Consider the following 23,330-nt stretch of genomic DNA (forward strand, 5'->3'; position numbering starts at 1 on the left):
TTGGGTTCCAGCACATGTAGGTGTGTCCGGGAATGAGAAGGCAGATTCACTGGCTAAGGAGGCTGCATCCGAGTTGCTGCCAAGAAGGTATCCCATTCCCTGTAATGATTTCTTACCTGACATCAAGAAATTGGTTTGCAATAAATGGCAACAGCAATGGGATAGTCAAGATGGCAATAAAATGAGGGAAGTAACAAATGACATATCTCCTTGGAGGTATAATATGATGCCCCGAAAATGGGAGACGTCTCTTTGTCGTCTCCGTATTGGTCACACTCGGTTGACCCATGAGTTTCTGCTGAAGGGCCAACACCAACCGTATTGTGACAACTGTTTAGTACCTCTAACAGTAAGGCATTTGTTGACCGAATGCCCCAATTACAACATCTTGCGGAATAGATATTTGTTTGAGGCTCGAGGTGAGGGTGGCAGGTTCATCCTTACCAAGATTCTTGGAAATGATGTGTTCTACCATGCAAGTGGCATTTTTAGATTTCTTTCAGAAGCAGGTCTTCTGAAAAATATTTAACTTTTATGACATTCAATATTTATGATTTTAATTGAATACTCTTTAATCTTTTATTTTATTTAATTTTTTACTTTTGTATACATAAATTAAATGTTACCGGCGTCAATGACCTTAGATGTCAGGATGCCTGAAAACTTTAAATCAATCAATCAATCAATCAGCCGTGGGAGGTCCTTGTTGAATTGACGACCGGCCACATCAGGTTCAAGTTTTCCTACCGTGAAGGTCGACTGGATGTCTTTCCAGTGCCTATCATCGGGGGGAAGAGTAAGGGAGAAGGGTCTGCACTCCTCCAGTGCAGGGCAAGGCTTCCCTTCCTCCACAGCCTTCATGACCGCTTGGAAGGCCTTTTCAATGAAGGGGAAGGTCGCAGTAGCTGGAGCAACAAAGGTTGGATGCTTCTTACTCAGCGCTGGCATCTTGGAGTTTGTGAAACCTCGGCTCTTCACTGCCTGAGCTAGCATAGCTTGGGCCTTCGAGAGAGCGATCACAATCACTTCTTTCGGTTCAGTCTCTTCTTTTGAGGCTGGTTCGGACCTGAGCCGGACATAACAGTCCGGATAAGCCTCGAAATTCGGGAAGAACTCCACTTCTTCCAACGAAATAGAGCCAACCCTTTCACTAATGTAGATCTGGCCAGTAGTGATTGGCATATGCTCGGCGTATCTCCAAGGGTTAGCTTCCGAGCAGGTGGGGAGGTCCTTAACCGAAATCTTCTTCGGTTGTTTGAAGCCGACAAGAGTCGTCCGGAATTGTTCCCGAGTCTCGCGCAGCTTCTTGTCTATGAGGGCTTCAAGCATTCTGAAGACCTCTTGAGAAGCCGATGGAAGAGGGTCCGGGGTGGCAGAAGTCGAAGGAACAGGTTCCTCGGATGGTGCTGGGGGAGCAGGAGTGACCTCGTTCTCCGAGTAAGGGTATTCCACCTGATCTTCCTCGTAGTCGAGTTCCTCGCCCATGAGGTTCTTCTCCGTCTCTTCGGACACCTCCGACATGCGTTCCACGTTGTCGGAATCAAGATGGTACTCGCGCATGGACTGTGCCATGACGATGTCGGGTTCGACCACAATCTGGACGGTGGGAATTTGTTCTCGAGGGACCACCGAGTCCTTGGATGCTTTTGGACAAAGCAAGGCCCTCAAGTCTTCAGTGGGAAGATACGGTCCAGTGGCGTTCATTTGGAAGCCACGCACCCATTTGCGTAGCTTCTCTCTAGCGATGTCCCTTACCTCCGTGGTAGGAGGATCGTTGAACGCCTCGTCAAGAAGACTCTTGCAGACTGAACAGTTCTGCGGGTCCCAAAATTTAAGGTCGCCTTTCTTGGCGGCGCAGGGGGCGTGGGTCCGGCACGCCTTGTGCCCGTAGAAGTCCAGGCGCTTCACTCCACAGAAGTTGCTTTCGCACTTCATGTACTCCTCCTGTAAAAGAAAGAGATCATGAGTACATGGAAGGCATAAGAATGACTTACATTACTATAAAATTAAAAATAACTTAATCTATAATAGCATAGTAATGTTCGAGATTGATGAGCGGGAAAGGATGTAGATAGACACATACTTGTGAATCCCGCCCAGCCGGTTACCGTAACCTTATCCGTAAACAATTCCTTTGGGCCCGAGGGTCACAAATGAGGGAAATCCGTATGGATGAGCCAAGCTAGGGTTTTAAAAGGAATTGTCCGCTGAGTGTACCAGGATCTGAGACCACTCAGAGCCTTGGGTGAGGGGGGAAAATAGGATAGACCCCTTAGTAAAAGTAGGTTCCGGCAATCGACTGCACTGAGATACACAGAATATGCTGGAATTGTTGTAATGTGCAATCAAACAGCATAGCCACTATTTTAGTTGGTATAACAATACCTATATGGAGGTGGCCAGGCTATCTGGCTGCATCATATTGACCGAGCCAGGGAAGGGGTACATGTCCCTTAGCGTCTCATGAGGGGCCACCGGCAGACCGACGGCACACCGGAGTCCGGTCCTGCAGGGTGGAAAACATCAAGGCAGACACTGAGCAACCGAGATGGATAATACCACAGTGACGACCGTCGGCAAAGCGGCGGATCGCCGGCATAGGCAGCGGGCTTCGGCAGCCGAAGGCTGACGGCATGGCGAGCCTTAGTTCAATTCATAAGAGGTATATATATAAGGGTGGATACCTAGTTTGCCGGCAATCAACGCTGGCATGTGGGCGGCAGACTCCGAAAGTCGGTCGGCTGTTGCTAGGTAAATATAAGGGGTGGGACGTCGGCGGTATGTCGACGGAAGGCGGCATCCTCCGGCACTCGGTAGGCTGACGACTTAGAGGGGGAAGGCATCTTATGAATAAAGGTCACCTGAGGTAGTGGCGGTTATCGCCGGCAGTAGAGACGGCAAGGGACCGGCACCAAGATAGAGAGAGAAAGAGGTAAGGAGGGATGGGAGGGGTAATATCCTATACCCCTCCGGCATCCCCCCGGAGAGAGTGCACTCATGATAGGAGTAGATACTCCTAACATCCGGCGGCAGTGGGCCGGGAGCCTAAGGTAACCCAAGGGAGGGATAGGGGGCACTCAAAGAGGGGGAATCCCCCGCCGGCAACCACCCTTATAGAACGCCATGAAGGGTATGTGTACCAGGGCGGCCAGCTCAGTAGGAGAACAAGGTCCCTACCACTCCACCCAAGGGAGGAGTTGTAGGACCAAGGACAGGGGTGTGTAGGCAGGCCTACACCAAAGGGATAGAGTGGGGAGGGAGAAGTAGGGGTCTTTCTAAATGGGTAGACTCTGTATGAGAGCGGCCACCAAGGCAAGGGAGAACGCTCCCTAACCTAGAATAGGTAGACCAGATCAAGTACAGTACTAATGTACTGTCCCAAACTATAATAAGACAGAGTGTGCCACCAGAGCTTAACCTAGAGTAGGAGGACCAACAACTAGGCTAGGAAAGCCTGAAAGACACATCGCTAGTTGCAGGGAGGAAGGGTAACCCAACCAAGTGCCACTGGGGAAGGGCAGAGCCCTTCCTCATGTCTCAGGGGGGTTCATTCCCTTAGGGTAGGCAGAGAAGCGATAAATACTCCGGGTGTAGACAAGATCTCCCTATAGAGAAGGGAAAGCAAGTCTACCCGGAGGGAATTACCCGCAGGCAAGGGGAATAGGGAGCATACAAGGGTTCCTACATTAGGTTAGGAGGGGATGATACGCAACCAACTCAGTCCCTTGTATGGTCCCCGAAGGCTAAAACACTTACATCACAGTAACTAGTATATTTAATAATGCCAAATTCTTCATAACTTAACTTAGGAACACTATATATCATGCAGTAATATGAGCACTAGGCTGTCAAGCCTAGGGGCTAAGCTAGCGATCTAGTATGGGGTCGAACAGCGACCGTGGTCTGATGAGTGCTAAAACACGATATAATGATTTCCTAGCTATGAAGACTAAATAACTAATAATATTAATTAGTTAAAGAACCGGAGAAGGCTGTTCTGGCTAACTAAATAAGGCATGCAACATGAACAGCGACGCCGTCATGGCGCGTCCGGTATCGGCACAGCTCCGCCACAAAACACAATATTTTAAGAAAAGTAGAAGTTACTTTACAGCCAGAGCTTATTTAAACAATACTGGGACCTGGTACTCAACTTTCCAGAAGAAGGGGAGGCTGAAGGCTGCGACATTACGGCGATGTAAGCAGATAAAGAAGTCACTTGGGAAAAATCCGACTTAGCGTAGAAGCTACAGGTGAAAGGATAAGGACGGACGTGACGTCATTTAGCAATGGCGCCCGTTTGTTTATGTCTCGAGTACCAAAAGTAGCCATGTATGAGAGTAACTTTCGAACGGCTCCTCAGTTACTCAGCCACTTTTCCATATCGAAGTGTTAACTCTATATGGGGTGCAGATAGCTATGTGGCGTGTTAATACATGCGTCTCCTGTTAATATACGATATCCTAGAGGGAAATCTTTAGGGTACTCGCACCAGAAGTTGGAATTCTGTGATAACCTTTAGTTTAATTCTCTGGGAATATCCACTGTAGTTATATATACCCTAGGAAGCTACTCAAGGAACCTTCCATCAGGACGTCATGGCTTGAGCCCAAAAATAATTTTAAAGTATAATTGTATAAAAAACATTCAACATAACATACATTACATTTAGTTTCCCTTAATATTTCTAAGCTATCACTATATAATTACCACCAGACACACATCGTTTTCTACTTTACTAACTCATTATTAACAGTTTAATCTTTACCATTTAGGAACTAACGGTAGAGTACAACTTACAGGATACAGAACTTTATTTTATGGTAGAGTACAAACTTACAGGATACAGAACTTTATTTTATGAAACTTTTGGCCAAGTCAATTAGTGCAATCATGAAGTATTTTCTGAATATTACCAGAGTATAGTAATTGAAAAAAATATCCATGTATTTTAAGTACTGTGAAAGTATACTAGATTTATCAAGTATGAAGACTTAGACTATCTTTAGAATGTAATTAATTTGAAAATCCAAATGATTTAAATTTTAATTTTGTTTCGTTTCAAATTATTCAAGTACACAACTATATACAGCACTCATGAAGAAAATATATTTCAACATTAAATATAGATGTTTATAATACAAAGACTTAGTCTAATTTTTACAACAGTAAATAAGCTATTAATTCAATAACTTTTTGAAAACAAAAGTATTGTAGGCCAGTGGTTCAAAGCTTATGTATTTTTCACAAATATACAGAGAACTTTATTAAACTTGGCTTTAGAAATGTAGTACTTGAGAATTATTAAGCATTTGCAAACAACTTTTTTATTTTTTAAATGCTACTAAAAGTATTTGAAAATAATCGAAAAATATCTTAATACTGATTGGAAATTAATTTCTTTTTTATTATATTTAGTGCAAGAAAGTCTCTAAAAGTACACAACATACATTGAAACTTTTGACATTTTAAATGAATCTCCTTTATAACCAGCAGGCAATTAATTTAACATTTTTTTCAGATAATTATGGAGAATATAAGGCTGCCAGCTGGAAAACGAGAAAAGAGGACGAGGGAATGTGCTGGAAGAGAAGGACAGGACAGAGAATGGAGATGACTAAAAGAGAAAGAAGGTGAAGTCAGAAGTGGAGTAGCCCTTTGGCTAAAAGAAGATAATGGAGCAGATTAGAAGAGGACAATGGAGAGTAGAAGTGGATGAGAATGTCAGCTAGACAGGACAATAGTAGCAGCTTAAAGAAAATTATGATGACTAGAACAAAAAGAAAGAGGACTAGAGGAGGAGAAGAGAGGACAAACCCACCTGTTAGAAGGGAAGGGATAGGATGAGACTGCTACTTCAAATAAGAGGGGGAGGAGAATAAAACAGACTAGAAGAGGAGAAGGGAGAGGATAAAAGAGCCTTGCTAGCTAAAAGAAGAGGGAGAGAACTAAAAGAGAAGGGAGACTACAAGCCCACCATTTAGAATAGAAGGTAGAGGATGAGCAACAAAGTTAAAAAGGAGGAGGAGGAGATCAAAGAGGATAAGCTTACTAGTTAGAAGATAATAGCGCAGACCAGAAGATTAGAAGTGGATGAGAACGGCAGCTAGAAGAAGAGAAGTGAGGACAAGAGTGCTAGCTCGAAGCGGACAAGGGAGGGTATAAAACTGTCAGCTACAAGAGAATCAAGATGACTAGAGGAGGAGAAGGGAGAAGTCAAAGGTCAAACCCACCAGTTAAAAGAGAAGGGATAGTATGTGCCTGCTACCTCAAATAAGAGGGGTGGGGGGAGATAAATACTACTGGAGCAGAAGAGCCTGCCAGCTTAAAAAAAGTAGAGGATTAGAAGTTAAAAGAGGATTAGAAATTAAAGGATGAAGACAAGCCCATCATTTAGAAGAGAAGGTAGAGGAAGAACTATCAAGTAAATAGTTTTGGACAATCTCACCAGCTAAAAGAAGAGAAGTGAAGATAACTGGAACAGAATAGATTGCAGCAGTGAAGGAAGAAGTCTCACATGACGAGAAGGAAGAGGACTATGGAGAGGAGGAGCCCACCATCTGGAAGAGGAACGAGTCAAGGGATCTAAAAAAAAGAAAATTCTGTTAGAGAAAGCATAAACTTTAAACTCAAGATACTTCTTATTGAGATGATAAACCAGTGTCTCCATCTTCTGTTCCAGGAAGGTATATGGGGGAACTACTACCAGTTTTCATCCCTTGTACCAGACAGAAACATCGTGCAATTATTCCTCCTGGTGTACAAATGTCATTGGTACATGTTCTGAAATAACATTAAATAATTTAGTTTTGTTTGTTATTACAGAAACAGTAGTATAGGTTTTTTTTTTATTAATTAAAACCCCGTGAAATATTACCACCGTATGATTTCAACACACCTTATCAATCAACCTTATAATACTTGCTAAATGAAATCGTTTAATAAATCAAATTAAGCAGTTAATAATGGAAAAAGTACAAGGTACTTAACTGTTTGAGCTAGAAATTCATGATAGTGAAACAGTTGTTATACCAGAGGTGGATACCAGATTTATATATATACTGTACAAAAAGCCAATGCAAGTTATACACTTAGTCTAACGAATCTACAGCACTACTTAAAAACCTGCTGGCACTACTGTACCTCCACAAACAGACTTGCAGTTGAAAATTCAATGACAGCAAAATTAGTGGAAAAATATAACCAAACTATTTTGAAGTGTATGCAAAAAGGTCAAAAGATTTTTCACACATCAATCAGTCTGTTTACAACCATACACTAAAAAAAAAAATCAAAATTTCTGGCAAATATACCAGCCTAATTATACCAAATCCCCTCAAAAAGTTACACAACCTAAATTGCCGGGACATTAGCCAGGCTGGTAAAAAAAAATCTCCAAAACCCAAATGCTGAAAAAGGGAGACTGGTATCAAATTACTTATTGCCTAGTTATACAAGAGATTTTTAACAAGTACTTAAACGACAAGTGGGAGCGAGCGAAGGCGAAGAATTCTGGTCCCTTACCAGGCAAAATATCTTCACGTATGACCTTTAAGCACTGGTTTGAAAGTGTTGATTGAGAAGGATAATTTAACCTAGAGGGGAAACTCACTACTTGATTGGTTGAAAGTTCCACTAGAACTGAACTAGTTACTTCTATTTTATTCCCTGGAAATGTCAATCTACCCTATCCCATAGATACAATTGGGGACTATGACTGTCCCGATCCCTTACAGAAGCAACTGGAGACTATGGCCAGAGTCTAAACCCCTGTCTACATGATCAAGCATGCCTGACAGGCAAACAGTGATACCAGACCTCAACAGGTAGTGAGAATGAGGGTTGATGACGTCAGAAGCGGTAAAACCACAGGCGACCAATAGTGTTGCCAGATCCTTGCTGTGGTTTTCCCGCTTTTGACGTCATCAACCCTCATTCTCACTACCTACTGTGGCCTGGTATCACTGTTTGCCCGTCAGGCATGCTCGATCGTGTGGACAGGGCTTAAGGCTCCATCCAGAGTGAAAACTTTGTGCAATCTGAAACAGCAATAGAAGCAAAAGGAGACATCTCTTGCAACCTCCTATCTGTCTATCATTTGGATGAAAGGCTGACAGGGCCTGGCCTAGCCTGTCCTGTCCATGATGATTGGTATGTGATCAAAGGAGGGATCCCTTCACCCGAAGGGGATAACAGTCCGGGATAATATACCTGGCGCATGATGATCAACAGGATGGTATATATTTCACCATTCTCCTCCTCATCTAAGGAGGATTTCTCTTAAGTTCTAAAGAATGGTCCTCAGTAGTGTAGTTAACCAACATCAAGTCACATCCAGCAATTAACGCCTCAACTGTTTCGTCCCTAAGGGATGGACAGAAAGAATGGAGGTGCAGAGCCAGCCATTCTGCCTCTATTTCAGATTTACATCTAACCATTACAATAGACAAGATGCTTACCATAATGTAAGTGATCTGGGCTTGTTACCCAACTACTTGAAGAGCCACCATAAGACCAAGCACAAAGGTGTCAACTGTCTTGTAGGTACTCCTCTAAAATGGTCTAGTGCACATACATTCAAACCTTCAACAACTAAGACTGCAAGATTCCTCTTAAAGGCAGGGGTGGAGCCTAGCCCCTGACTTTAGAAGTTCCAGTCCTTGCTGGTATCTCAACCCTCTAAACAGTTGAGGCATGTATATTACAGATTAATTCACAAAGTCCAAAAGAAAACGTTTCAGAAAACTCTTTCCTGGTTCTGCCAGTGCTAAGGAAGCGTCGCTGACATTCAGGTCCGAGGTGTCGAGGTCTCCTTCAGAGAGCAAGACAGAGCCCTCACGGGATTACAAAAGGTAGTAAGTTGGCCAAGGCACCATCCACCTGTTGAACTACCGCTAGAGTGTTATTGAGTCCTTTGACTTGCCAAACAGTACATAGGATCCCTCTCTCTGGTTACAGCTCATTTCATCTTTGCCTACACGTGCACAGAATAGTCTGGCCTATTCTTAACACATTCTCCTCTTAAATCATACACTTGACAACACTGAAATTATCAAACAATTCTTCTCTCAAGAGATTAACTACTGCACTGTAATTGTTCAGTGGATACTTTCCTCTTAGTAAGGGTAGAAGGGACTCTTTAGCTATGGAAAGCAGCTCTTCTAAGAGAAGGACACTCCAAAATCAAACCATTGTTCTCTAGTCTTGGATAGTTCCACAGCCTCTGTACCATGGTCTTCCACTGTCTTGGGTTATAGATCTCTTGCTTGAAGGTACACTTGAGCACACTATTCTATCTTGTTTCTCTTCCTTTTGTTATTTTGAAGCTTTTATCCTCTTGTTATTTTGTAGCTTTTTATCCTATTGTTATTTTCAAGTTTTTATAGTTTATATATGATAAACTTATTTTAATGGTATTATTGTTCTTAAACTTGTTGTAGTTTTCCTTATTTCCTTTCCTCATTGAGCTATTTTTCCTGTTGGAGCGCTTGGGCTTAACGCATCCTGCTTTTAGTTGTAGCTTAGCAAGTAATAATAATAAATCCTAATAAATGATAATAGATAAATAAATAAATAAATAAATAAATAAATGATAAATAAACAATAAATAAATAACAACAATAATAATAATAATAATAATAATAATAATAATAATAATAATAATAATAATGCCACTCGACGCTCCATGTAGAAAGGGGATGAAGAAGGGCTCGAACACAGGGTTGTGCCCTGGGAAGTTACAAGCTAGGCCATGTGCCCTTAGTACCAAACTAAGGAGGTCCCTCCCCCTCTCAAAGTGGGAGACTAAGGGAGATACCATGTAAATCGCCTATCACTTTACCAATACTACAGCAGCAGAGACAGTGTTGAGAGTCAGAACCTTGACTGAGGCCTTCTCAAAGGCTTGGACATGAGGTACCTACATCAGAAAGACTGTTCAAAGCTATTCCTAAACATAGGCAACTCTTATGAGAAGGAAAGGTCCCTTCCGTCAAAAGACAAAGCTAATGTATGAGCAGTAGCTCTGACAGTAGAGACCGAGAGGGTCTTCTCCCGGCAAGGAAGATGAAGAAATTCATAGTCTGGACTACAGATGATACAATTGGAGAAGAACCGCTTCTATCACCTTAACTGTAGAGAATGGCCCACTAATCCTGAGCGAGTGAGATCCAAAGGAATTCTCTTGGTATCACATCAAGGCAAAATGGGATAACATTTGGCATGTAGAGCCACCAGGGTCAATCACATGGAAGATTAGCAGACAAAACAGGTTTAATGGAGTTAGAACGTAACCATCCAAGTGATCCAATGGGTGTTGGAATGAAACTGTGAAATCTCTCCTATTTAGCCATATGGCAAACTCCCCAAAACCAGAAGCCTCTCTATTACACCGATATGAAGGAACAACTATGACACTGCAACCTACCTTGGGCAACAAAGCATGTCAACTAGTCCATTTCTGTTGTTTGGAATATCGGCTGACAAATCTACCGAGTATAATGCCGTCCAGAAATGCATCCATTTTGTCAGTTCTCAGAGCTACACAAATCACTATGTAGGGTGGTGTCACCATGACCGACTGCTACACTTTCTTAGAATGCCTGAAGTGCAAGAAAGGCTGCTAGCCTCAAGACACACGAGAGTAGATGTTTGTCATCTGACCACACCCCTGAGACGACTAAGTCATTCAGGTGTACGCCCCTTCCCTCTCGATGTATCTGACCATAGTTGCATGTTAGGAGGCAGAGATTCAAGTGGAACTCCTCTGTGAGGGTTCCTCGTTCACCCCTCATTCAGCCAACATGCAAGACCTACCCAAGCCTCCCATTCCGCTGACATGACGAGGGATAGAGATCCTAGGAGACTGACTAACGATTCTTCAAACACCACTAAAGACATCTCTGGCAAAGGTGCCTGCTTGATGAACAAGCTTCTTCAGAGAGGAAAAACTGGCCAAGAAGACTGCCGATGCCGAGAGGGTAGTCCTCATTTTTGATAGATCGGACGGGCTTCTCTTGTAATTACCACCATATCCAAGTGCTTCAACCTCGACTTTTGTAAGAGATTAGACTTTTTCTCAATTAGCACAATCCCCAGATCACAACAAAAGTGAGAATTCGAACTCGATCCTGTAGAAACTGTCACACGAAGGAGGCCAGGATTAGCTACCTCAAAGATACATCCTACATCTTATCCCTTGCTAGTGGAACCAAACTAATATCAAAGCAAACATTTGAATGAACACTTAAGGGGTAGTATTGTACTTAGTTTGGAGGCCATAAAGGTTAAAGGTGTCGAGTTTGTTTCATCAGAATAGGTACTCACCAGAATGTCAGCCTGGTAAGCCCAACCCCAAATGTGGTGTCCAACCACAGCATTGGCCTCCCCAGCAAACAGCTTAAACTTGAAAGTCCCGGGCAGGGATCTATCTGACGCCATGCGAATGCTAGGCAAATATGTTGCCACTGTACTAACCAGGAGGGTAGTACACAGGTACATCGTACCGCACAAGGAGAAGGGAGGTACTTTTAAATGGATTGATGCACTGGCACTAAAAGTATGCATCCTTTAGATCTACTGAAAGCATGAAGACTTCCTCCCTGTTGGAACTCGAAATAAGTCACACTGTTTCCATCCTGAACTTAGTTTGAGCACAAACTCATTCAGTGGTGGGAGGTTGATGACTGGCCTCCAGTCCCCAGTTAACTTTTTCCTCTGTAAGAGTCTACTGTAGAAGCCCTGAGATTTGTATCTAACAACATCGAGCGCTTTCCTTTCCAACATCCCTAGGGTTCTTGACTTTGTTGGAATAACGGGTGAGTACCCTCAGAAAAAAAGTAAGGCCTGAAGAGGGTATTAGGGTAGAAAGTAATCGTCCTGAAAGACTCGCAATACCCAAGGTTCACCCTTATGCCTGTGCTGGCTTGCCTAAAGGCATGACATGCCATACCCTACTCTCAGACGTAACAAGGGGGGTTGATTATTGACAACAACGTAAACTCCTTCATACCTTCTTCCGCTGCCCACTGCCTGAAAGAAACAGGTTGGGTAGCCCGCAAGAACTGCATGTACCGGTTCCTTCCGTGAAGTTCAAGGTGGTCTTATCAGGGTCTACTTAAGACCTAGAAGGCCCTCTTGCCAAACTCCACAAATGCGAGTTCCAAAGTAACAGCTACCTCTGAGCTAACTTGTTTTAAGAATATCAAGACAGCCCTAATGATGGCTCAGACCCTTAAGGGGCACAAAAGTGCCGCTCAATAACCAAGGCCCCCCATGTAGGCAGATCCCTGGTAGCCTCCTTCCAAACACTGCACCCACAAATGTGTGCATGGACATCCACCAGAAGCATTCTGAAATGGGATTGTACGGCTCCGTCAGCACCAGTCCAAGGTCAAGTGTCTTAGGGGCAGCAAATTCCATGTATCCTTACACCCAGCAAGGGAATGGGGTACAGTAAGTTACCCTAATATTTCATCAACCCTTCATCAACCCCCAAGAATACAATTGCGTCCCAAGGACAGAATTTTCCAGGTAATCCGGGCCAAATATGGCCTAGCAAGACCGATAATAGCAGGGGAAGGATCCCTGGCACTGAAAATGACAAGACATGGAAGGAGTATTCTTATTCTTCCCTTTGTGGAAGGAGCAAAGGGAGGCGCACTAGGAGAAAATCCCCCGACCACAATTCTTTGTCTTACTTTGCATGCAAACATGCAATGAAAGATGCTAATTATGCTATCCTCTCAACTTGTTCACTGAAGTATTGCAGGTTGAGGGAGAAGCAGGAATTCGTTGTCCCGGGAGAAAATGAGACGGAGAATGAATAAGCTCTTTCATTAACGTGGGGGGGGAAGCGTATGGGGACGTAATCTACTGTTCCTCCTGGCTATGAACTCTAGGCGAGGGCCGTGACACATGGCCAAACAAACCTTTCCCACCTGGAAACTGGGAACTCCAGCCCGAGGCATGGAATATAACGCTTTTATCAAACCAGGGGGACCCAAACACGAGTACAACACCAGTCACTCCAGCCACAAGGGTAGCCAGGGAAACAACCCAAGCCGTGGCCATGGGGTTCCCGAGGCCACGGGCTCACACATTAGCCTCTGGGTGCTAAAAATCATGACTGAAACACCTGTCTTGCTTGGCTACCGAAGTAAATGGGGACCCGCAGGCAGTGCGGAGCTGTGACACTGGGCCACGGACCCAGTCCTGTGCATTAGCCCTGGAGGAGTCGGAACATGAGGCCGACACCAGTCAACTTGGCCACAAGAGTAGCCGTGGACCCAGAGGGCACCAAGGCTTCTGTGCATCAGCCCTGAGGGCCTGGGGACATTTCCAATTTGATTACTAGGATATCCTGGGGGGGTGTGGAGCCATGAAACTGGGTTACAATTCTGCCCTGATGCATTGCCCTTGGGGGGCTGAAACACAGGGCCATAACTTTCTTGCTTTGTTCCCAGGGTAGCCCGTGGGGATAAGGCATGGACCTGCAACACAGGGTCACGGCTTTCGGGGTCTTAACACAGCGTCATGACTACTCAGGTGCTGCCCACCTGGACTTCCTAGAAGCAGCAAACAGAATCAAAAGCTAAGAGAAAAGTGAAGATGAGGAATAGGAAGAGAAGAAGAACGAGCAAGTTTCTTCCTTTTTCCTTCCCTCTCCTCAGGCTCTGCAAGCACAGGAGTCAAAACCTGAGACACACAATGATGCTTCCCCCAAGGAAAGAAACCATAGGGGTTGCTCCAACAGGAACCCCACCCCTATCATAGGGAGGGGTAACACTTACAGGGGAGTGGAAGCCCCAGATCCCAAGGCACCCAGGAAAGGGGGAACAGGTACAATGAGTGATCGAGTCAGAGGAGATGCACAGGGAAACTCCCTAGCATTGAGGAAACTTTCTTCCAGCCAGGGGCCACACTACGCTCAGGGTGGAGGTATCACTGCAGACATCACAGGATTCACCGAAACCTGGGACACACTTATCCACTGGGAAGCCTACCTTTGCCTCCATAGGTCACACTTGTCTGCAGAAGCATAAACAAAAGAGCCCCCAACCTTTAATGGAGTCCACTGAACATGGCCGGAACTCTCCACACCACCATAACCTGAAAGCCCACCAACGTAGCTCTGAGAGCTCTTTGCTCTGATGCATACTCCCCACTGGACAAAGCCAAGGATGTAGGACGAGGAGGGGCAGTAACAGACATCCAATTAAGCGGACGCAAAGTTTTCTTCTTCCCTCTCAAAGCATATACAGTATCGGCACATGAGGATGATTGCAAACAATCATGTGAATCTACACAGCCAGTTTAACAAAAACTAGATGTAAAGTCCATCCTCCCACATGAGTGTCTTGCTCACATCGTATCAATCAACAAACAGCATACTCCGGATAGCAAGGTTGGTAGAGTCGCGGATTTCCGGAGTTCGGTCCCCGCTAGGGACGCGAATACCGTGAGACCTTCTACCGGGTGGTATTCCCAGGGTGGCGCCGGGGGGGGGGGGGGGGGGGGGGGGAAGTTAGAGGGGACTAGTGATAGTCCCTGCTGGCTAATGGTTGCCCGAGGAGAACGATGTAAATCGTCTCAGTGGAGACCTAAAACCCGCAACTTTAACTTTTAACTTCCTGAAAGAAAATTAAAATAAGTATGATTAATGGCGCACCAGTACATCTGTGTGTGATGCGTCCAAATACATAAGTGGAAACATTTTGACAGGTAGGGGGCAAGGCTCCTGGCCTCACTGCCACATGTCGCTTAACTGCTTGTTAAAACATTTCATGCCTGACCAGCTCACGTTTAAAACATTCCCTACCTAAAGGACGATGGTTTGTATTTTGCGTGGGAACAAAATTTCAAGGAGTCCAAAAAAAGGAAGAAAAGGGTAATAAGAGGAAGAAAAGACTAACAAAAGGAAGAAAAGAGTAACAAAAGGAAGAAAAGAGTAACAAAAGGAAGAAAAGAGTAACAAAAGGAAGAAAAGAGTAACAAAAAGAAGAAAAGAGTAATAAAAGGAAGAAAAGAGTTAATAACAAGAAAAGAGTCCACTATAAGAAAAGTCCCTTAAGAGATGGAAATAGCAACCCATTACAAGAAGACAGTTCCCCCTAGAAGAAGTAAAAGAGTCCCCTAGAAGAACACACGAGTTCCATAGAAGAAAAAGGAGAGCCTAAAATAAACCCCAATAGAAGAGAATGAGGACTTGTCCATAGAAAAGAAAGACTCCCAGTACAAGAGATAGAGACTGACGATGATGTCATATAAGGATTCTCAGCATAATATGAATACACAGTGGACATTGGGATATATGCAAATGAAGTTAATGCAGGTCACCTTATAACATGTTCCTGGGGAGTACGTAGTGAGTGAAAGCACCAATTTGGTTCAGTTTGCAGTGAATGATTTTCAGATGAGGGACAATGCATGTGAGGCTTACATAATTCTGTGTTATGTATTTCTGAGTTTATCTCTTGTTCCAGGGGGGTCTGTGGTTGAAGTAATCCCTCTGTGGTCATGGAAGGAATATGGTTGGTAAAATATCCTGTCAGAGAAATAATGAATTAAAAGTTTTCATAAATTTCATGTTAAATCTATGGCGAATGGTCTTTAAAAAGTTATAATTCAATCTAACTTTATGATTTCAACACATACCTTATCAATTAAACTGTGGTATTTACATGATTACAGATTACTGTTCAATTATACAGTTATGATTATACCAAATAAAGTAGTTTATCAGGGGTAAAATTATAATTACAAGCTACCATTTGATTTGTGTATGTAATACTTGACTACACTGGCATTGACATGTTACAATATCATCCATCCCCATATTCAGAAGAGATTGAATTTATGAATTTGGACCCCGGGCCTAGGAGACCACTCGGGCCCCATGTGCAACAGGTTAGACCTCTCATTTTCTTACTCAAGTTCAGAGAGATTGGACAGCAGGATAGGAGTGGGAAAAGAAGTTTAAAGCCTGTTAATACTAAATCATGAAAACAGCTTTACAACCTAGATTGCTGATAAAAACCCTTGCTATATAAAACCTAACCCTGAAAAAGGTATACAACATAGACTGTTGCTACAGTGTCTGCTAGTAAAATCAATACCTGGGAAAATTTATAATCCCTGCAACTCGACGATAGACATAATATTTGCTGTTCCCACAAATAAATAAGCTACGAGACCAACCTTAATATGACCATGACCACCTGCATCAGTGTTTTGATTATGGTTTCAAATTAATCCTTAGGCCTCTTGAGAACCACTATTATAGGGTATAGTACAACAACATAGTATAGGGTATAGTACAACAACAAAGGACAAACTCAACTCAAATCTCTCCCACTTCAACCAAGTCAGCTTCTCAAAAAAACATAACCAAAATCAATGACATTCTAGGTTCAGTAAGAAGATAAATCACAATACTAGGAAACAAGGAAAAATGGATAGGGAAGACTGTAAGAAAGCCCTCCCTAATTCCATTCACAGCAATCACATAGGTGTGTTATTATCATTTTCATTATTATTAATTGCTAAGTTACAACCATAGGGCTACAACAGGGAAAATAGCCCAGTAGGGAAAAAAAATAAGGAAATAAAATAAACTACAAGGGAAGTAATTAACAATTAAAATAAAATATTATAAAGGACAGTAACATTAAAATAAATCTTTCATATATAAACTATAAAAAAAACAAGAGGAGAAGAAATAAAACAATAGTGCACTCGAGTGTACTCTCAAGCAAGACAACTCTACCCCCAAGAAGAGCATGGTACAGAGGATATAGCAGTATATTTAGATTTCAGCTTTCACTGGATTTTCGTGGAGTAAAATTTATTCACTTTGAAAAACTTATAGTATAAGCAATAAAAAAAACCAAAGTTTCCACTTGCTCATAGTCCATATGGATTTTACAAAATGGCTAACATCAATTTTTTTTTTTTTTTTTTTGTCAATATCAAGTGTTTTTATATAATCTATATCTTTTATTTTGACAACGAAACTACCATCTTCAATGCCAAGAAATCCAAAGCTCAGTTTCAGATGTGATGAGAAATTTGTTACAGCATTTTTTTACAAATACTAATTCCATAAGACAAACTAGACATTCCTAAATATCAGGTGTTTTTAAATAATCTAAATCTTTCATTTAGACAACTAAATTACAGTACCATCTTCAAGGCCAAGGAATCCAATGCTCGTGTTTTCAGATGTGTTGACTCATTTGTTACAGCATTTAAAAAAATACTAATTTCATATGACAAATTGGTCATAAGGCCATACTAAGCACCTGCCACAAGGACATGTTCATCTAGTAGTCTGGGAGGATGGAATGTAGCCATGACTGGTGATCTTACTTTTGGTGCCTCCATGGAGAACTCTAATACTGATGATGCCTGGCTAGAAGCTGATGTCTATGGGTCAGCAATATGACAAATCTTGAAATGTACCCATAACAAGTGTCCTCTTCATGCCCACACCTATTCATTTGTAGCTCTCTTTGAAATGGATCTGGAGGAGTTCTTCAATGACAACCCACGCCTGAAAAAGGTCTGTCTGAAAGCAACAGAGAACTGTGAAACTGCCTGTTCAGAGGGGAGCAAGCGGACAAAAGCCAAGTTTGTGAAACAGGCAAACACCACCCTACTTGAGGCCTTGACCACTGATGATGTAATCAGGTCACTATGAATGGGAGAAAGAAATCCAAGAACAACGTTCAAAGCAATGATGAACAACCTCCTTCAAGTGGAAGCAGTCCTCTCCTTGTAACCTGGAATGCTGACCTGGAACTTCATCTTCAAGCCAGAGAGCCAGCTCTTCTTCACATTTATCCATATCAAATACAAGCAATTGGCCTACATACATCAAAGACATGCATAATCTGAGAACCCGTCACCCTGAAACCTGGTAAGAGCTGCAAGCAGGCAACAATACAGTCACTAAGAATGACATTCCCTTTGTATCTAGACCCAGCATGAGAGCATCTTAACAAGCTTATGAAAATTCATTCTGGACTCGTCTGCATCTGCAAAAATGCAAATGCTAGACAAGTTTTTCATGGTTATACCAGAACTCTACCGTGTTGCAAAAATGTTCGAGAGTAACATTGACTTGGAACCTGACAAAGCCTGAGAGCATCCTGACATTGGGCAAAGTGGTGTCAAGGAGCATTATGTTATCAAAAAGATCAAGGTAGTCATACTGAAATACTGTATAGAAACACATTTTCTGCTGAAGATGACAAGCTGGACTTATGTTTACCTCCTGATAAGTATGTACCAATGACCTTGAATGTAATGTGATGGATGAAAACCTGTATGAAGACTGTGTCCGGGCAAATCGATGGAGATATTAGCATACGGGCACCAGTAAAGAAAGATAAGTTATTCATGTCTGCAAGCAAGAAAACCACTGTAAAATTCCGAGACATGACTGTAGATCTAAAGGAGACCAAGGACTCGTATGGCAGACTGATGATCCTAGCTAGGTCCAGCGCATCAGTCCAGTATCATGTCAGATGACACACACACAAAACATCCCAATAACCAGGTTCCTTCCACTTAAGAAGAAGGCTGACCTGACCTACTTTCTTGCATTTTTCCTGACTATACAAGCCTGAATCCTTTAATGGGAAATAAAGGACTCAGATTTGTATAGTTAGGAAAATACAAATCATTCTTAAATTTTTTTAGTAGTTCCTACACGCGTACAAAATTTGTCCTTTAATAGGAGACTGATTTAAGCGCAGCTGAAACTTGGCAGTAGCCGGTGGTGGAGAAACTCTGGCTCCCTTGCTGATACACTAAATAGTAACTTTGATTGCATCTGGGACTTCTGAGGAAGGTGATGGCCAGAACTCGAGTTAAAGGACTTAAACTTCTTCTAATGTGCTGGGTGATCTAGGGCTACACATTTTTATACTCTGCCAGTGCTTACAAACAGGTTTTGTAACCTGGGTCTGACAGCTTGGGTTCTTTTAATGTAGCACCTACGTCAAAATCCCTTTTCTGGGCTCCGACCCGTGCCGCCCAGTGAAATCGTACCAGAGAAAGGGGACCCAATATGGCTAACTACCTGGAGAGGGAATAACACAAAAATAACATAGCTGATGAGTTTTAATATAAAAAAAGAGGGATGTGGAAACCCGTAAAAATAGATCAACATGTATATGACAGTGATAAATAGACATGGTAAACAATCAATAATGAAACCCGTAGGTAAAATTCAACAGATATGAATAGTGGTAATCCAGCTTGGTAATCAAAAATGCAAAGGTAAAAATTCAATCATAGATATGAATATGAGCATGGTACAAAATCCCATCAGGGGATGATAGAGAGAACCAAGCAAAAGTAAATCCATAACAAAGATTTAAAATAAAATAAAATCAGCTCGGGGATTTCAAGAACAAGTGAAATCAAAACAATTTGTGAAATTGAACAATTGAATAATAAAATAATACATCATAAGGGTGTATGGTAAACAAAACAGGTAGGAACAACAGGTAAGCCAGGCAGGAGGGAAAGAGGACAGAGCAAGATGTTGTGATTAGGACTCAGTACCTTCAGGAGGAACTATATTCCCTGCAGCTACTGTGGCAAATCTAAGAGCTTCTAAAGGTTTTAGGTAGTGGCGCTTGAAAACTTTAGGGGACTTCCAACCCGTATAATTTGAGAGCTCATTAAATTTCATATGGTGGAAAAATTTAATTGAGGTAGCCACAGCTCGAATATCATGGACATGTGGGAATGATTCAGGATTAGCTTGTTTAATAAAATAAAGAATTTGTTGCCTGATTCCCTTAAGGGTAATAGTTCCTCCATGTTCTCTAATAAATAAGGGCCCTGTGGTTGTAGTGGAAGTTCTACTTAAGTAGGATTTCAGAGTGGTAACTGGACACAGGGATGGATCCCGAGGAAGTGGAACAATCTTCCAGGGAGACCACCTGTTTTGGGGGTCCTCATTTTTAGCCAGGAAAACTTTGTTAGGGGAGAGAAGGACCTCACCGGAAGAGAGAAACTCTATATGACCTGGGTCTCTAGATAAGGCTGACAATTCTGAAATTCTGGAGCCAGAGGCGAGGCTCAAAAGAAAAAGGGACTTTCTTAATAATGCCATATAGTTACTGGATTCATTTGGGGTGTCAGAGACAAGCTTAAGAACATCGTTCAAAAACCAGGAAACTGCGCTAGGGCGAGTTGAAGGTTTTAGCCTGGCACAAGCTCTCGGAATGGATGAGAAATATGAATCCGTTAGATCAATGTCAAAACCAATATGGAAGATCTTTTTCAAGGCTGACTTGATTGTAGTAATTGTATTGGCTGCCAGGCCTGATTCGAAGAGAGTTCTAAAGAATGTCACAGTTAGGTTCATCGTCATTTTCTCAACTTGGGAATCTTTCAAGAACTTAGCTAATTTCTTGACAGCTAAGTCATATTGACGGAGAGTAGATTCCCTTTTGTCAGATTCCAAGAAAATAGTATTCAAAGGATCGATGTTTGCACCTCGTTGGGCTGTGAACTTCATGAAGTCCATAAAGTTAGGGCATTCAGAATCCTTGAGGAAGCGAACACATTGCGAGTTTGTACTGTCTGTATTAGCACCGGATTGGGGATCCTCCGGGGGCGGAGACCTAGTTCTAGCAACAAGGGGAACCAATTGCTCTTGGGCCAGTTGGGGGCTACGAGAGCCACTTGACCTTTGAAGGATCTGAGTTTGTGCAGAACTTTCAGCAGGAGATTCTCCGGAGGAAACAGATAAATCGTCTTCCAGGTATTCCAATCTAGAATCATAGAGTCCGTGGCATAAGCCTGAGGGTCCAGGTTGGGGGCTACGTAACAATCTAGTTTGCGATTGGATTCTGTCGCAAACAGATCCACCTGGAGACCCGGGACTTGAGATAGTATCCACTGGAAAGATCGATTGTCTAGTGACCATTCCGACTCTAGCGGAGTCGTCCGGGAAAGTGAGTCCGCTACCACATTCCGGACTCCTGCTAGATGGACTGTTGACAGGTGCCACTTGTGCATTGCCGCCATGGAGAAAATCTTCAACATGATGTGGTTTATTTGGGGTGATCTGGAGCCTCCTCTGTTGAGGTAGTGTACTATGACTGCACTGTCGAGAACCAGTCTGATATGGAGATTCCTGGCTGGATTGAGACGTTTTAAAGTGAGGAAGACTGCCATGGCCTCTAGGACGTTGATGTGCATTTGTTGGAAGACCGGTGACCATAACCCTTGGACTTTCTTGTGTTGGGAGTAACCTCCCCACCCAGTTAAGGAGGCGTCTGTGTGAACGACGAGTCCCAGGACCGGATGTTGTAAGGGAACCGACTTGGAAAGATTCTTGATCTTCGTCCAAGGCTGCAGACTTTTTCTCAGGATTGGGGGAAGGTGAGCACGTCTGTCTTGGCGTTTTGCGGTTGCTCTGGAGCACCCCACTCTGTTTATGTCCTCGAGTTTGGACCTTAATACGATGTCTGTCACGGGGGCAAACTGTAAGGAACCTAGGATCCTCTCTTGGTTCCTTCTGGAGGTCAACTTTTCCTTGAGAAATTGTTTTGTATTCCTCGCTATCTCCTTCCTTTTGGCTTTGGGGAGGCACAGCGTATGGGAGCACAGGTCCCATTGTAGTCCCAGCCATTGAAACTTGGTCTCCGGGACCAGGCGGGATTTCTCGAGGTTGACTTGGAATCCCAGTTGTCGAAGGAAGGTGAGGACTTTGTTCGTTGCTATGCGGCAATTCTGGGCATTGTCTGACTAGATTAGCCAATCGTCTAGATAGGCCACTACCTGTATCTCCTGAGTTTGAAGCTCTTGAATTACTGTCTCAGCTAGTTAGGTGAAGATTCTGGGTGCTATGTTGAGCCCGAATGGCATCACTTTGAATGCATAAGCTTGTTTGCCTAGCTTGAAGCCCAGAAAAGGACGAAAATGCCTTGCTATTGGAATGTGATAGTAGGCAGCTGTAAGATTGATGGAGGTGGTGACGGCCCCACGGGGAAGTAAGGTCCGCACCTGCTTGACGGTAAGCATATGGAATTTGTCGCAACGAATGAAGGAATTTAAACGAGACAGGTCCAGGATTACTCTCCGTTTGTCTGAGCCTTTCTTTGGCACGCTGAACAAGCGTCCTTGAAATCTTAAGCGACGTATGCTTTGGATTGCATTCTTTAGTAGCAGATCTTTTGTGAAGGAACGTAGTTCTTCCGTTGGTAGTTGGTAAAAGCTGTTTGGTGGAGGAGGTCCCTGTATCCAGCTCCACCCTAGGCCTTTTAAGATGATGCTGGAAGCCCAATCGCTGAACTTCCAATGGTCCCAAAATTTGTACAATCTCCCTCCTACCTGCAGTTTCTCAATGGTTGGAGGATGATTTGCCTCCTCTGCTTCCGCGGGAAGACTTGCCTCGGTGGTAACCCCTTCCGCCACCTCGGGCACGAAAGGCACCCCTGGAACCCCTGTGACGCTGGTAGCCACGGAAAGAGCCCTGAGACTTATAAGTGGGGTTAAAGGCGGGGGAGAAGGAAGTCGAGGCAATCTGAGACTGAGGGTCCAGGACGTATTGTTCTTGTTGTTGGCCCTTTGAGGTAGAAGGCTGGGGACCTTGAGGAGCAGGTTGGACTGAGACCGGTTGAACCACTTGCAGAGGTTGTCTGAATTGGGAAGATTGGAAGGGCCTCAATCTCTTCCTACCTCGAATTGGGGTACTAGTAGGATCATATTTCCTCTTTGAAACCAGGCCCCACCTAACCTTGAGGTTTTGGTTGGCTCTAGCTGCCTCGCTAAGGACAGAGTTAACTAAATCCTCTGGGAAAAGATCCGAGCCCCAGACTGGAGCTTTGATGAGCCTATTAGGTTCATGCCTAATCGTGGCTTCAGATAGGATGTGTCGTCGACAACAGGTCCTGGCGTTTGCAAAATCATAGGCGTCAGCCATAAAGTTTTGCAAAAGCGACTTAGTGAGGACCTTAAGGAGGTCCTCCTCGTTGTAAGTGGCGACGGTCAATTAAGAAAGAGCAACTGAATTAAGGGATCTGCTGAATCTACACCTCGACTCATATTCCAATTTAATGAGAGACTCCGGGAGTTTGGGAAGCCGTTCGCTGAACTGGGTCGAGGCACAGTCCGGGCTCAACTTACCTACCGAGAAGGTAGCTGGGGCGTTCCGCCAACATTCATTGTCTCCCGGAAAGAGAAGGGAGGTTAAGTCGGTCTCCCTGAGTTGAGGTAAAGGTTTCTCTTCCTTGATAGCCTGAAAGACCGTCTCTATGATCTTGGTCGCACATGGGGTAGGGGTCTGGTCGTCGGCCACAAACATA

General features: G+C 43.4%; 1 long non-coding RNA gene across 1 annotated transcript in view; it reads right to left on the reverse strand.

Annotated features, from left to right (window-relative positions):
• Window positions 1-4,796: 4,796 nt before the first annotated feature.
• The window catches only part of LOC137657779 (uncharacterized), a 101,342-nt gene continuing 82,808 nt past the window's right edge, over window positions 4,797-23,330 (reverse strand). The window contains exons 3-4 of the long non-coding RNA XR_011047203.1: window positions 15,337-15,544; window positions 4,797-6,783 (exon numbers count right to left, since the gene is read on the reverse strand). This is a non-coding gene — a long non-coding RNA (uncharacterized lncRNA). The remainder of the gene's footprint in view (window positions 6,784-15,336; window positions 15,545-23,330) is intronic.

Source organism: Palaemon carinicauda, chromosome 18 (genome assembly GCF_036898095.1).
Source record: "Palaemon carinicauda isolate YSFRI2023 chromosome 18, ASM3689809v2, whole genome shotgun sequence".
NCBI classification, from domain to species: Eukaryota; Metazoa; Arthropoda; class Malacostraca; order Decapoda; family Palaemonidae; genus Palaemon; species Palaemon carinicauda.